This window comes from Rana temporaria, chromosome 8 (assembly GCF_905171775.1).
Source record: "Rana temporaria chromosome 8, aRanTem1.1, whole genome shotgun sequence".
NCBI lineage: Eukaryota > Metazoa > Chordata > Amphibia > Anura > Ranidae > Rana > Rana temporaria.
The window spans coordinates 24,246,318-24,261,643 of record NC_053496.1 but is presented as its reverse complement, the minus strand read 5'-3'; the positions used below and the strand labels follow the sequence as shown (position 1 = coordinate 24,261,643).

General features: G+C 42.3%; 2 long non-coding RNA genes across 2 annotated transcripts; one reads left to right on the top strand and one right to left on the bottom strand.

The window, feature by feature from the left end:
• The first annotated feature begins 915 nt into the window (after window positions 1-915).
• LOC120946739 lies at window positions 916-4,332 on the top strand. The gene is made up of 2 exons (XR_005750782.1): window positions 916-2,756; window positions 3,154-4,332. It is a non-coding gene; the product is annotated as an uncharacterized LOC120946739 (long non-coding RNA).
• Window positions 4,333-9,856: 5,524 nt separating this feature from the next.
• On the bottom strand, window positions 9,857-10,950 carry LOC120946741. The gene is made up of 4 exons (XR_005750783.1): window positions 10,841-10,950; window positions 10,440-10,529; window positions 10,182-10,339; window positions 9,857-10,077 (listed from the first exon to the last, which is right to left on the bottom strand). It is a non-coding gene; the product is annotated as an uncharacterized LOC120946741 (long non-coding RNA).
• Window positions 10,951-15,326: the final 4,376 nt, after the last annotated feature.

Genomic DNA, 15,326 nt, shown 5'->3' with positions numbered 1-15,326 from the left:
CTTGAACATTGAAATGCAGAAACAGGCTGAAATTGTCAAAAGATTAAATGGGATTTGCATCCAGGTGGTGCCTTATCTCTCCCAAGAGCATCAGCAACAGGTTTTGGGAGCCATTGAGAGAGCAAAGCAAGTGACTGTTCCAGAACTGAATTCCATTATTCACCTTCACCATCAGCTACCGTCCTGGTAAGCCAAATGGCAATGCTGATGGTTTATCCCGGCAAACAGACGTCATCCCGGCCTCCTAGTTCCGGACATCCCCAAGTTGACCCGAAAAGGATCAAGCCGGGTCTGCCGGAGTGTTCCACAAGGAGGGAGCCATGCAACAGGAGTCACTTTTGGGCACAGATTGAGCCAGGAAATAGACATATATTGGATTGTTTTAACATGGACAGTAATCTACCATATATTCTGTAAAGAATATTGTGACCCAACCAGTCAATAGTGACTCATTTCTATGATTAGCCCTGGCTAGTGAGTTGTTAAATGAGCCTGGCTCTTGAAAGGCCTTCCATTGTGTGAGGCTGTTGAGATGCTAACTAAGACTGCTTCTGTGGATTGAAACTGAGAGTCAGCCTGGCTCCTAGACCTTTCATTATGTATACTGTTTGTGTGGAATGTACTTGTCGAAGACGCAACTTCTGCGGGATAATTAACTCTGAATATCATTATGTAAAAGAATGTGATTTAAGCCCCCCATGGTGTGATGAGGGGGGTGGACAGTTTGATTGTTCCTGTGATTTCTGTAACCTGTTGTACTGCATATAAGCAAGCTAAGAAACCATTGATGTTGTCATTACATTTAAAACCAGAAGCACAGAGCTGTGTGTCTCGTCTTATTCTGGTAAATGGGATGGATCGGGTCCTGTTGGTTGGAGTGTCGATAAGCTGTCTTGGATGGAATGGAATATCGTAAAACGGATTTAACCCCTGTCCCATTTGGGGTTCCGTTACAGATAGGTAGTGCCTGAAAAAGATACAACAATTTTGGTACTATGTTATCTTTAGGATGTTGCTTCTCCCGAACCAAGAGTGTGTAGCTTTATTCCATCTATCTAATAATGTTATAACTTCCCTGAGTAATGGTGGAAAATTTAGCGCATATATATCTGTTAACTTTGGGGATCTGTATTCCCAAATATTTTAATGCTGTTGTCCAACTAGTGCCCTTTGATAAAGTGAAATATCACGAAACTAGTCAGGGCGGATCGAGCGGCACACTGGCATCACCCCTTAGACTGCTTGACTCCTACCAAAAAGGGTTTACCTGCATGCGACCGGCCGGTGCTGCAGGTTTAAGGCTGTTTAATCTACTGCAAATTGCATCCTTGTCTCTTTCCATACATGTGATTACCATCTTTGGAGCCACTGATAAGGAGACGATCCATACCAGGCTGTCCACTTTCCATTTGAGCCCAGCGGTTTGCTATACACTACAGGCGTTGTGTGGTCCCCTGTAATTAAGGGACCAATTTGTTCTGGTAAGCAGATTCGTATGCTTTTTGGTGGAGGGCACTATTGGAATATCACCTATCAACACATGTCACAATGTTTTGTCTAAGTTCACAATAAGTAGGATCCTTTCATTCGGATCGATGAGGTTTTGGATTTCCCCCTTCCTTTTCTTTGAGGACTTCAGAATGTTTGGACACTTTTTCTTTTTTGTTCTTTTGTCAATTTTATGCTAGCCCTATCCGCCAGGAGAACCATGGGCCTTTGCCACTTATGAGGACACATATATTATACACACATATTCACAGTTTGTGTATCAGTGCATTAGTGTTTTCTATATATTTATTTTGTTTATTAAGTTAGTAGCGCGTTTTTTTTCTTTTTTCCAAGTTGTCCACCTAAACTTAAAACTATTTTGTAAACTAATTTGCACAGGGCCCGTTAGGGCCACCCCCATTGCCTCCGATTTTGCTATAATTTATTAAAAAATTTGACAGGGCTCCATATCGTTCAACTTCCTTCATAAGATTTGGTAATGATATTTGTGGGCTGGTGAGTGGAAAACATAAGCAGTGACTTTATAATCCTGTTCTCCCAGGCATATACCCATGATATTAGGATTCTGTTAAATTCTATTTAATAGGGGCTCCAACGTTAAAGCCAACAAAAGAGGCAAAAGGGGACAGCCCTGGCGGCTCCCATTTGTAATTGAAAAGTTTTCTGAGTGTACCACATTGTCCTTAATCAGGGCTTGAGTTGAGTTGCACCCGACAGAGACCCTAATCGTGACTGGCACATGGTCTGACCAGGTTATATTTCCTATTGAGATATCCTGTACGATACAAAGTAACTGTTGTGGTACTAGGAAAAGATCAATTCGGGAATATAATTGATGGGGATTGGAGAAGTAGGTGTAGTCCATCTGCTCTGCGTGAGAGGCCCGCCAAGCATCTATCAATTGGAATTCATGAAACTTCCGGAGGGTCCGCTTCCTTGTTCCACTAGGGACCAAGGAGGTTCCAACGGCGGTATCTATTTTAGGGTCTAGGGAGACATTGATGTCCCCCCTAGAATCAATTTTCCCAACCTGAATTCCATTAACTTTGATATAACTTTATCCAAGAAACTATCTTGATGTACGTTCGGGGCATAGATGGTAGCTAGGGTAGCCTTTACACTACCTATAAATTCTTTGAGGAATAGATATCTTCCCCCTGGGTCCAGACTTTTGTCCAACAGAGACCATGCGATTTGATTAGGGATTAGAATGGCAACTCCTTTTAGTTTTAGCCCCTTGGTTAGAGGTAGGGTTGTCCCGATACCACTTTTTTAGGACCGAGTACAAGTACCGATACTTTTTTTCATGTAATCGCCGATACCGAATACCGATACTTTTTTTAAATGTCATGTGACAGTTTTCAAACCACAATACAGACTAAGGATATTTAGAATTATGAAGAACTCTAACTCAAGACATTATAAAAGAATAAAAATGAGTAAAAATGAATAAAAATGTTTTATTTGCTTGTCACGCAGTAGTAAAAAACTCAAAGAATTTTCATAGAACATGTTGATAAATACAAAAAAAGTATTCTATTTAGGTATCGGGAGCATTTGCGCGAGTACGAGTACTCCCGCAAATACTCGGTATCGGTCCCGATACCGATACTAGTATCGGTATCTGGACAACCCTAGTTAGAGGTGTGGTATACGTTGGGGAAATATCTATTCTGAAGGTTGGGAAATGCTCCCTTCTTCAAATGGGTTTCCTGCACCAATTCTAGGTCCATGTTAAAGCATTTTAGGTCATTCAATAACATCTTACGTTTTTTGGGGATATTAAGTCCTCTAGCATTTGGTGATGTCACGGGTAGTCCCTCCATCCTCTCTGGACCGGGGGGGGGGAGCAACTCAAACCCATAGGTGCTGAATATGGGGGTGGCTAACTATGGCCGAAGTGGCAAAACATCTTACCCTATTCCTTCAGCTATTTTCTTGCGTAATTTTTTCCCCTCTGATGCAGCATGTTTATTTTCCTATATCCCTCCCCGCACCCCTCCTCCCCCTCCATCCAGGCTATATAGCCCATTTACAGGCAATAGATCTCCACTCTCCAGCTGTATGTTTTCAACCACATAATAACAGTATCGACTCTAGAATTCGAGATTTTGACCCCCGCTGTCATTCTGTCATTTTCAGACACTTGACAGGGCGTCATGTCACATTGAAATAAGAAAAAAAAGTTTTTTTTTCTGTCTTGAGGCGAAGAAAAATATAGTGACACATTATTCCTCCATGGCTCCCTATATCCCCCATCCCGTTTCCTCTAAGCAATTCTTCCCCCTTCTCCTCTCCTACTTAAAGTACTCCCCTTCCCCCCAAATAAAAACTTAACGATGGAGTTCAATGAATGGGCAATGCCCCCATACGCTTCTACTCCCGCTTCGATCCACAACCTCCCTCAGCGCTCCAGCGATTTATGTGTACATTGTGTATTTTTACTGTATTTGTGATACTTCCCTGTTCCTTTATCTCTGAACTGTCTCTGAAAAAGAAAAAAGGAAGGCCCCCCAAAAAAGGGGTATGATGGGAGGGCCCGTGGAACCCAGAATCCCTTGGAAAGTATGGGATACCCTTGTTTAAGCTCCCTATGCACCTCTTGTGTCTAAGTCACCCTGTGCTATCCTGGCATAGGGTGACTGAGAAAATATATCTTGGATTACTTAAAATGGGACTATATGTATCCACAATATCTCCCAGGATATATGTAAAGACTATTCTTGGTTTGTTTGATTCTGACCTCAACTCCTGTTGATTGAGAGTTGATCACATTGAACTTGTATTCCTTTCAATAAAATCTGATTCCTGCTTGACCCTCAACACAGAGCCTTGTCTCGTACTTGGGGGAGAATTATTCGTATGGGTTTCTTGTTCGGCTGATTGGAGTGTTCAGTAGCTGCCTTTGTGTTCGGGAATGAAATAGCGTGCATAAAACACCAAATAATTCAAGGGCGATGTTTGCAAAACATATCCATAAATGACTCTTCATATAGGTGAAAATAATAAAACAATTATTAAAAAGTGCAAAACAATTAAGTGCAGAAATTACCTGTGTAAAAAAAAAAAAAATTTATATCCAAAATTCGTGTATGCAAAATGCATGCACTAGAAAACAAACTGTATAGAATTGTGCAATAAACAGTCTTTAGTGCAAAAAAAACATGCAAAATAATGCAAGTCCTTGTGCTGGAAAATCTCTAAGCCACACTCCACAGCAATGTGCAAATAAATCCAAAAAGTGCAGATGCAAAACAATTGTCTCTTAATTGCAGTGATATCCAATAAAGTGCAGGTGCTTTCATCCAGTGCTACGTGCCAAACCTTTCCCCCAGCCTCTCACCTTAAGAGGCTAAATAAGCCTTTCTGTTGTATTCCTCATAAAAAAACGATCCCCGCTCACTTTCTCTTTATGGTCACACCTCCTGGTTAAATGCTCAGACGGACACATACAGGAAAGAGAGGGTACAACATAGTGTAGTATTTAACACAAAAAACTTTCATTAATGGTCAAACACTCACATTTAAGCAGAGGTAATTCGGCATATACTGACAGTGCTGTGTGCAGGAAAACGTCCTGGTTCGGCCGCACTCGGAAGAGATATCACCACGGCTCTCTGTTCTCATGCGTATCGTGACTGTCCACGTTACTTTTTCAAAGGATGAAGAGCTGTGGAAACTAGGTGACTTAAATAGCACTTAGGTCAAATTCTATGTTGTGTCCTAGTGGTGCCAATGTACGTATCTCATTGATTCCAACGGGACTTGGACTGACTAAGCTTAATCATTTTATTATCCCCACTCTAATGGGGTTTATATTTCTCAATTCCTCAAACAAGCAATGAGGGGTCCCGATTTATGAAATTGATCAAAGTGCCTAGATAGACTGTTTAGGGAATCCGTCTTTAATGTTCTGAATATGTTCCCTCAATCTCTTCCAAAGTTCCCTTTTGGTTCTCCCAATGTACTGGATATGGCATGGACACTCCAAGAGGTACACTACCCCTTCTGTCTTACAGGAGATAAATTCATCTATCTGGTACTCTCTCACAGTAACTGCAGATTTAAAGAGAGGTTTTTTCTTTTTACTTTCCTTTGTGTGCCTACACGTAAAACAAGTTTTACATGGGTAATAACCCTTTCCATCAAAGATAGTGAATTTTCTTTGGGCAGAAGGATCGAGGACATTTTTGGCAATAAGATCGGTGCCCTAGGGTAGACAAATTTGGGTCTATCAGATAGTACACCTCCCCAGATGTCGATCTGCTTTTATGATGTGCCAGTATTTCTTGCAGTTTTTTCTATTTGTTTATACTGTACATTATAGTCCATGACTAATGGTACTCCGTTCACCAGTGTTTTTTTTCCTTCACAGAATCTTGAATCAACATTTCTCTATCCAGGGCAGATACGTCCTTTATTTTATTTTCAATAACATTTCTTTTGGGATCCCTTCTGGATGAATCTTTCCCCAATAAAGTGCACTTCTTCTAAAAAGACGTCCTTGTTTGTGCAATTCCTCCTTAGTCTAGTAAATTGCCCATTGGGTATATTGTCTAGCCATGGAATGTAGTGACAACTAACGGGAGGTAGCTGTTCCTGCCTACCGTTTTTTTTTTTTCTTCAATCAAAAAAGGTGTTTATTGTAAAGAAGCAAAAGGGCACAGACATAACAAATTAGTAAGCCAAGAGAAAAAAAAGGCCATATATAATACATTGACAGTTGTACAAAAACAAGGAGCATTATACAATCTGAATATCATTCACTCATCCCGTAACTGACATATTACTGAAATAAGTACCATGTACAACTTCCATCTCGCCCTTCGCTATATCTTCCAAAAGGAGAAACAAAGATATAAAAAAAGAAAAACAAAAGGAAAACATAAACCCGCTCAACCCGACGATACCAGCAGATCATTTCTCAAGTCACCTGACCTGGTAACCCCCTGTCCAGTAACCTTAAGAACTAGCCCGATCCTAATGATCCATCCATCCAAATCATTGTAGCAGCCTGTTAAGAACTAGTTGTGGAGGAGCTACTTCCGGGGAACCCAACCAGCACTGACAAATTTGATCAAAGTTTCGTGGTGATTTTCTATGAGAGTATGTATTCTTTTCCCTTATAAGAATCTTATTCACCGCCTGGGTCCACTGCCGGCTCGTCGGAACTCGGGTAAATAGCCAATATCTCGCTATGAGCTTTCTTGCCAAATAAAGCAAGCAGGACAGTATAGGTAGGAGGAGAATACAAGTCCTCATCCAAACCTCCGAGCAAGCACACCAGTGGGTTCACAGGCAACTGAACTTGATAGGTAGAATTATCGCAACCACTGCATTCCAATATCTCACAAGTTTGGGGCACCTCCACAACATATGGAGACAGTCTCCTGGATGAACATGGCACTTGGGACATATGGGAGTGTCGCGCCTACCCCAGTGGTGTAGTACCCGAGTCCTATACACTGTGTAAAATAAACAAGTGCGACAGCCTCTGTGCCACTGACACCAAGGGACCAACTTGCAATATGTGTTCCCATCGCTCCCCATCATTGGACCCAAGATCCCTCTCCCACTTCTCCCTGCAGGGCAGAACATCAGGTGCTTGTACATGGGCTAGCAGCTGTATGTAGGTTCTGGAGATGATACCCTTTTTTACTGTTTTGTTAAGACAACCCAGTTGTATCCTGATGTCTTTCACTGTAACTGCAATCACCATTGATCTGCCTGTGTATGTGTATATGACTGTATCTCTCTTTTTGGTCAATAAACTTGTTTCTGATTTAAAAAAAGACAGAACCCAGGAAATTGGAGTCCTCCAAGCGCAGGGATGAACAAAATCTCTGGGATCTAACCGCATGTTTCAGCCTAATGTATGGATAATGGAAATCGCCCAATAAAGGGAACTCCTCTTTCAGCCTCTCATAAGATTTAAGGTCCGCCCCATCAAAGATTTGGAACAAATATGACTCCAGCTGTCTCCCATCGAAAGGCAATCATGGAGTTTAACAAGCTCAGCATAAAACCTGTTTCGCCAAATGGGTGTACTAGGTAGAAAACCTGTGATTCCTATTCTTCGTTTAATGTTACTCTACAGTTTAAGAAGACAGACTGTAGGACATGTTGCAGGGGCAGCAGGGAAACCCATCTCCATATGAGATAATGCAGAATACGAAGTGTCGGGGTCTATGAGCAAAAACCTAGAGAGGTCTGTCATAGTCGGCTGATTTCACCCTGTAAAATGTTGCATTTGGGCTGCATAAAAATAGGTCTGGGCATGAGGAACAGCCATTCCGCCCTAATCCTTAGGATACTGTAAGTTTTATTCTGGTCACACGATTGTTCCACATTAGGGACCTAAATTGGGAGTCAATACGTTGGAACCAGTACTTTGGAATCCACACTGGGGCATTATGTAAGATATACAACAGTTGTGGGGCCCAAATCATCTTAGTCAAATTCACTCATCCCGTAACTGACAAAGGTAATTTACACCAGGCGGAGCATTTAATTTTAAACTTTTGTAAGAGAGGTTGAGGGACACATAGTCTGTTGGGTCTTTGGTTACAACTATCCCTAGATATTTAAAGGAGTCCACCAACTGTATCCGGTATATACCGTCTGGCAACTCTGAAGGGGGATCATCCAGCGGAGGAGCACCAATTAATGGCAAAACCAGACAACTTCCCAAACCGCTCGATAAGTTGCATTGCCACAAGCAGGGATCCATCCGTATCTCCCAGGTACAGCAGCGCATCGTCGGCGTACAATGATAGCTTATCCTCTCGGTTTCCATCTAAATCCTACTATGTCACGTGACTCTCGTATCCTAGAGGCCAAGGGTTCCAATGCAAGGGAAAAAAGCAGGGGCAACAAAGGGCACCCCTGCCTAGTGCCCCGAAACAAAGGGAAGGCCTCCGACAACATATCGTTTATTCTAATCCTCGCTGTTGGGGCTGCATACAAAAGTTGTATTCATTTTATGAAACCCTCCCCCAGTCCGAATTTATTTAGCACAGCCCAAAGATATTTCCACTTCACGCTGTCAAATGCCTTGGCAGCATCGAGGGAAAGAATCGCCCTATTTCCCGGATTCTCCACTGGGAGCTAAATATTCAAGAAAAGCCTCCTGATATTAAACGCTGTGGACCACGCAGGGATAAATCCAGATTGATCCACATGGAGCCCACCGTTTTTAAAGTGCGTTTGTGTTACCAGTTTGTTATTGTCCTTAAAAAATTTCCAGATCTAAAAAATGTATTCTTTCAAGTCAATTTTATATTCTTTGTATTCAACTCAAAACCAAAGTCTATTAAGCTTTCTCTGTCTCCTGCCCAGATCACAATGATGTCATCAATATACCTTTTAAACAGGAGGAGTTGCTGTGGTTTTCTACTGTACAACGCATCTTCCCATTCAGCCATATATAGGTTTTTCCACACTGGGTGCATATTTTGCCCCCATTGCAATACCACACACCTGCTTGTAATACTTCTCTTCATACCAGAAGTAGTTGTGATCCAAACTGTACCTCAGGCATTTCAAGAGGAATTTTCTTTGGGCCCACTTTAGTTCACTTAAATCTCTCATGGCCCATTTTGTGGCTTGTAAGGCCATGGTTACAATGGTTAATTGTATATAAAGATGCCACATCTGCTGTTGCTAAATATACAGGTCTGTCATCTAGTGTGATATTTTCTAATAGTTGGATCAGGTGTTTTGTATCACGCAGATAGGACCTAGTCTTTTTCACTAACGGCTGAAGGAACCAATCAATATATTCCCCAATCCTTGCTCCAACAGAGTTAATGCCATTTACTATGGGTCTTCCTGGTGGTTTTTCTTTATTTTTGTGTGTATCCTCAGGAGCGTATAAATAACCGGAATTTTTGCAGCCTGTTGTTGAAGGTATTTGCTTTTTTGTTTAGCAAGCCCTTTTCCATCCCATGTTCTAGCAGGTATGCCAATTCATCTTTATATTTAATTATTGGATTATCCGGTAGCTTTTCATAGGTGTCTCTATCTCCCAATTGGCGGTCCAATTCTTCCTTATATTTATACGCTCCCGAAGATACACAAAAATAAAGAAAAACCGCCAGATGTGGCATCTTTATATGCAATTATTAACCATGAAGAGGCCTTACAAGCCACGAAATGGGCCATAAGAGCCCTTTCACACTGAAAACGCCTATAGCGGAGCGTTAAAATAGCAGTAAAACGCTGCTATTTTACCGCATTCGCTGCAAAACTACCGCGACGCTGCAGGCGTTTTGACAGCGTTTTACAAGCGAGAACAATAGGGGGAATGGAATGTTGGCGGTGCTAAGTAGAATAAGTAGTAAGATAATTAAATTTTGTAACAATTTATTAAAATATCAAAAATAGAATTTTATACAATACATAATACACCGTATTAAAAACAATATGTCAGAATTCCGATATTTGGGTTGCTGGAATTTCCCACTGTAGAGTTACTGGTCGGTTTAAGATGTTGTATGACCCAATATATTTTGCCTTAGTCGGCTTCTTCAGGGGTACTGAAAAGCGACCAGAATTATGTAACCAGCTCTGAGCAAAAGAAGAACAGCATGTAAGAAGTCTATACATCATGAATTCATTTGAATATTGATACATTGCACAAAGATACTTCTTTGAAGAGGATAAGCGCTGACCTGACATCTCGGATGAAGAGGAAAAACGACACCAGTCCTGAGACGTCCCGGGGCCCCGGGAACCACTCACCCCACAGGGAATAGAGACGCCCTTTACTGAAGTATCCGTGCTGCGTAGGGGCATAGGCTGGACCATAGGAGAGGAATTAGGGACCAAGCTATTGGGAACACATAACACCTAATGAGTATGATGTTCCAAGCATGTAAGAAAGAATAAAAATAGATATAGATACTAAAAAAGGGAGAAAATACACTTACTGCATAAAACAAAGTTTTAATGCACAAAAGGCAGCCAAGGAGTCTCGTCTTATTAAGCACAGGGGAGGAAAGTATGCCTGTTCACATAATCTTTGAAGGAAAACAAAAGGAAATTATATGTAATGTCACAAAAAAGCAATGAAAGGGAGCAGAGAAAAGAAACAATTTTTTTCAATTGTATGTGTCATATTAAGGTATGAAAACACATCATACCAATTGCCACTAGGGGTCACTATATAGTTTGAATGAGAAACAGCAAAGAGATTAAGGCACACAGCAAAGAAGCAGCCAATAATCAATTGGCTATAGAAAAGTACATGAACGAGCAAATATTAAAGGCTAGGCATACAATCCCCTTTCTCTGTGGACCATAAGTAGAAAGGTATATAATGAATAATCACCTGTGATGATTCACAGGTCATGAAGACTTCCAGGCTGGTGCAGCAATGCGATGGACAGGGCTGGCTCCTTATAACCCCTCCCGCACGCCCGAGCGTCTGATGTCAACGGGCGTGCGCGGACACGCATAGCATGCGAGCGCATGCGCCGGGTGCCAAAACAGGCCGCCTGTCCTACAAGTCCCAGAATCCCCCGTCATCGCATCATGATGCGGATTGTGGGCGGGGATCTCCGTCCAAACATAGGGTTGAATGGGTCAATGTGCTAGGTGTCCCCGGAGATGAAAGAGGGGGAGGGGAACCATAAGCACAGGGGCTGGCAGGAAAAGGGGGCGGATAGGCAGATGATACTGGGCGATATGCATCGCTGCAAAAAATGGGCATTCGAGATGAAGCCCTTGGGTGTCCATATGGCCACGCCAAAAAGGCCCCCAGTGGTCACAACAGGGAACAACAACAGAGAGCGTCTGAGCCATATCCCAGAGGTCAGAGGAATCAGGGAGACATCGAGTCAGAGGGAATCCCCAATGGCTTGATGTCAAGGTGTCAGCCACTTATTGGCCACAAGATGGCAGGGCAGCGCACAAATCCTCAATCAAAGAAAAAAAAGATTTAATATCATAATTTCAACATCAATATACATTTAGTTTAATTCATTTAACAACATTTTATGTAAGACATGAATTTCAAAATAAGTCTATTAATTATGAATGTCCATTCAGAATATATAAACATATATTATAACCAAGACACCTAATTTACCCCTGAAAAGGGTCTGAGTAGAAGAAAAAGAGAAATGAAAAAGAAGGGAGGAAAAGAGGGATGGGGAGGGGAAAGGGGAGAAATGAGTACAGTAAGGATAGGAAACAATTAATTACATAAAAAGGAGAAATAGGACAGAGAGCAAACAGTTGGTATATAATCAGTCACCCCCAATACAACCCAGACCAGAGCGACAGTTGTACATGTATATCTCATCCCAGTTGGTACTCGGGGATGGGGAGGAGGATGGATGGAGCAGTTTCTCTGAGGGGTATATGTATCCCCCCCTCCCTCTTTTCCTCCCTTCTTTTTCATTTCTCTTTTTCTTCTACTCAGACCCTTTTCAGGGGTAAATTAGGTGTCTTGGTTATAATATATGTTTATATATTCTGAATGGACATTCATGATTAATAGACTTATTTTGAAATTCATGTCTTACATAAAATGTTGTTAAATTAATTAAACTAAATGTATATTGATGTTGAAATTATGATATTAAATCTTTTTTTTCTTTGATTGAGGATTTGTGCGCTGCCCTGCCATCTTGTGGCCAATAAGTGGCTGACACCTTGACATCAAGCCATTGGGGATTCCCTCTGACTCGATGTCTCCCTGATTCCTCTGACCTCTGGGATATGGCTCAGACGCTCTCTGTTGTTGTTCCCTATTGTGACCACTGGGGGCCTTTTTGGCCTGGCCATATGGACACCCAAGGGCTTCATCTCGAATGCCCATTTTTTGCAGCGATGCATATCGCCCAGTATCATCTGCCTATCCGCCCCCTTTTCCTGCCAGCCCCTGTGCTTATGGTTCCCCTCCCCCTCTTTCATCTCCGGGGACACCTAGCACATTGACCCATTCAACCCTATGTTTGGACGGAGATCCCCGCCCACAATCCGCGTCATGATGCGAAGACGCCGGGGATTCTGGGACTTGTAGGACAGGCGGCCTATTTTGGCACCCGGCGCATGCGCTCGCATGCTATGCGTGTCTGCGCACGCCCGTTGAAGTCAGACGCTCGGGCGTGCGGGAGGGGTTATAAGGAGCCAGCCCTGTCCATCGCATTGCTGCACCAGCCTGGAAGTCTTCATGACCTGTGAATCATCACAGGTGATTATTCATTATATACCTTTCTACTTATGGTCCACAGAGAAAGGGGATTGTATGCCTAGCCTTTAATATTTGCTCGTTCATGTACTTTTCTATAGCCAATTGATTATTGGCTGCTTCTTATAAACGTATAAACATATTCATTATTAGATCCATTTTAACATACTTTAAAATATATTAATCTTTCTGTCTCTTTTGGAGTATATAGTATTTTGAGTGTACTACATACTGTATATTGTGTGATTATTTTTGTCATGTAATAAACATAATAAATGTAAATTTGTTTTCTTTTATTTATATAATTAATACATTTCAAACATCAATACTGAATGTGATTACGGTTCTGGATTTGGGACTTTTAGGAGCGGGGTTAGGGATTTGGGACTATTGGGAGTGGGGTTAGGGTTAGGGATTTGGGACTATTGGGAGTGAGATTAGGGTTAGGGATTTGGGACTAGTGGGAGTGAGGTTAGGGATTTGGGACTAGTGAAAGTGGGGTTAGGGATTTGGGACTATTGGGAGCAGGATTAGGGTTAGTGAATTGGGACTATTGGGAGCGGGGTTAGGGATTTGCGACTATTGGGAGTGGGATTAGGGTTAGGGATTTGGGACTATTGGGAGCAGGGTTAGGGATTTTGGACTATTGGGAGTGAGATTAGGGTTAGGGATTTGGGACTATTGGGAGCAGGATTAGGGTTAGTGAATTGGGACTATTGGGAGCGGGATTAGGGTTAGGGATTTGGAACTATTGGGAGCAGGATTAGGGTTAGGGATTTGGAACTATTGGGAGCAGGGTTAGGGATTTGGGACTAGTGGGAGTGAAATTAGGGTTAGGGATTTGGGACTAGTGGGAGTGAGATTGGGGTTAGGGATTTGGGACTAGTGAAAGTGGGGTTAGGGATTTGGGACTATTGGGAGCGGGGTTAGGGATTTGGGACTATTGGGAGTGGGATTAGGGTTAGGGATTTGGGACTATTGGGAGCAGGGTTAGGGATTTTGGACTATTGGGAGTGAGATTTGGGACTATTGGGAGCAGGATTAGGGTTAGTGAATTGGGACTATTGGGAGCGGGGTTAGGGATTTGGGACTATATTGGGAGTGGGATTAGGGTTAGGGATTTGGGACTATTGGGAGCAGGGTTAGAGATTTTGGACTATTGGGAGTGAGATTAGGGTTAGGGATTTGGGACTAGTGGGATTAGGGTTATGGATTTGGGACTAGTGGAAGCGGGGTTAAGGATTTGGGACTATTGGGATCAGGATTAGGTTTAGTGAATTGGGAGCAGGGTTAGGGATTTGGGACTATTGGGAGCAGGATTAGGGTTAGGGATTTTGGACTATTGGGAGTGAGATTAGGGATTTGGGACAAGTGGGATTAGGGTTAGTGATTTGGGACTAGTGGAAGTGGGGTTAGGGATTTGGGACTAGTGGAAGTGGGATTGGGGTTAGGGATTTGGGACTAGTGGAAGTGGGATTAGGGACTAGTGGAAGTGGGGTTAGGGATTTGGGATTAGTGGAAGTGGGGTTATGGATTTGGGACTAGTGAAAGCGGGATTAGGGTTAGGGATTTGGGACTATTGGGAGCAGGGTTAGGGATTTGTGGAAGTGGGATGTTCTCCAGTTCTGGTACTCACGTTTGTTGTTTTTTTGTTTGTTGTTTAGCTTTTCCCAGTCGGGTATGTGCCTCTGTGCCACCATGTTACAGCTTTTTCTTTTCTTGATTCTATTTGAAAAATGATAGTTTTTGAGATCACATAGATGTTCGCTTTTCTGCTTGCATGTTAAATTTTTTGTTAGATCATGTGACTTTTCTACAGCTCAGGGCGATTTTACCACGTTTTCAATTCATTTCAATGGAGAGGGGCGTTTTTGGAGCGTTTTTTTCAGCGCTCAAAAGCTGCTCCAAAGATGCTGCTTGCAGGACTTTTCTCAACGCTCTTCCAGCGCAACGCCTCAGTGTGAAACGGTCCATTGAGATGCATGGGGAGCGTTTTATGTGCGCTTTAATAGCACTATTTTTCCTGCGAGAATGCCGCAAAAACGCACCAGTGTGAAAGGGCTCTAAGAGATTTAAGTGAACTAAAGCGGACCCAACGAAAATTCCTCTTGAAATGCCTGAGGTACAGTTTGGGATCACAACTACTACTGGTATGAAGAGGGGGGAAAATATGCATCCAGTGTGGCAAACCTATATATGGCTGAATGGGAGGAGGATGCTTTGTACAGTAGAAAACCACAGCGACTCCTCTTGTTAAAAGGTATATTGATGATGTCATTGTGATCTGGGCAGGAGACAGAGAAAGCATACTAGACTTTGGTTTTAAGTTGAATACAAATACGAAGAATATAAAATGTACTTGGGAAATTAGTAAAGAAAGAATACATTTTTTAGATTAGGAAATTATTAAGGATAACCACAAACTGGTAACACAAACGCACTTTAAAACGGTGGACAGGAACAGCTACCTCCCATTATTTGCAAGAAATACTACAACATCATAAAAGCAGATCGACATCTGGGAGGTGTACTATTTGATAGACCCAAATTTGTCTACCGTAGGCCATCGACTCTTCGTGATCTTATTGCCAAAACTTTCCCCGATCTTCCTGCCCAAAGA